Below are 1,260 nucleotides of genomic sequence, written 5' to 3'. Positions count from 1 at the left end.
CAAGGAGAAACCCCAGGAAGAAGGTGGTCCCCGCAGTTGACCAGACTCAGAAAGGAGGTTCGGATCGCTTCAAGGCGGTGCAGGCAGACCGGAGACCGTGTAGTGTACAATTCTAAAAGAAATGAATATACCCAGCTGCTTAGGTCAAGTAAGGTAGCTTCTTGGAGGAGGTTCTGCACCCTAGAGGGGAAAAACCCCTGGGGGAAGTTATATCGTTGGATGAAGGGAAATAAGGCACCGGTAGCTATTGGGCTCATTAAACGTGCTGATGGATCATTATGCCAGGACATTGATGAGTCAGTGACCACTCTTCTAAACGTGTTGATCCCAAATGACCCAACGCGACCGGTCGGGGCACGCACAGAAGCAGTGACTGGGAATCTCAACCCATTTTCGTGTCCAGAACTGAAAGCACTGGCTTGGACCATCGCTCCAAATAGGGCACCAGGCACGGATGGAATCACGAGGTCAATGGTGCGTGCACTCTGGCCAACGTTAGCCCCCAGGCTGCTCTGTATCACAAATGAGTGCCTAGCCAGGGCTAGGTTCCCTGAGAGCTGGAAAGTTGCCCAGGTCGTACCAATCTTAAAGGGCAAAGACAGGGACGTTATGCAACCCAAATCATACAGGCCGGTCAGCCTGCTGCCGGTTCTTGGGAAGGTGATTGAGAAAGCAATTAACCTCAGGCTTCAAGAGCAAATTACCCCAAGCCTCACGGGTAGGCAATACGGTTTTACCAGGAATAGATCACCTTTCGACGCTTTCCAAAACCTACTCACATGGAATGACCTCAGACAAGAAAGACATGTCCTGACGATTTTCCTTGACATCACTGGGGCATTTGATAACCTTGAATGGACCGCACTGCAACGTGATCTACAAAGTCTGGGAGCCAGCAATCACATCAGATCACTGATTGCGGACTACCTCAGCGGCCGCACTGCGAAAATAACCATTGGAGGGGTGGAAAAGTCAGTACGGCTCACGAAAGGGTGTCCGCAGGGTTCAATCCTGGGGCCAGTTCTATGGAACGTTACAATGGAGGCATTGCTAAGAGTAGAATTTCCCGAACATCCAAGCTTATGCGGATGACATTGCCATGTCGGTTGCGGCACCAAACAGACGAATCCTCATCGAGCGAGCCGAAGAGGCCCTTATACCGGTGCTGGCCTGGGCCGAGGAAAGAGGCCTACAATTCACCGCGCAAAAATCAGTGGCCATGATAACAAAGGGTGATATGGTTCCTGGTTTCACGTTGGC

This window comes from Acyrthosiphon pisum, chromosome A1 (assembly GCF_005508785.2).
Source record: "Acyrthosiphon pisum isolate AL4f chromosome A1, pea_aphid_22Mar2018_4r6ur, whole genome shotgun sequence".
Classification (NCBI taxonomy): Eukaryota; Metazoa; Arthropoda; class Insecta; order Hemiptera; family Aphididae; genus Acyrthosiphon; species Acyrthosiphon pisum.
This window is presented reverse-complemented; position numbering follows the sequence as displayed.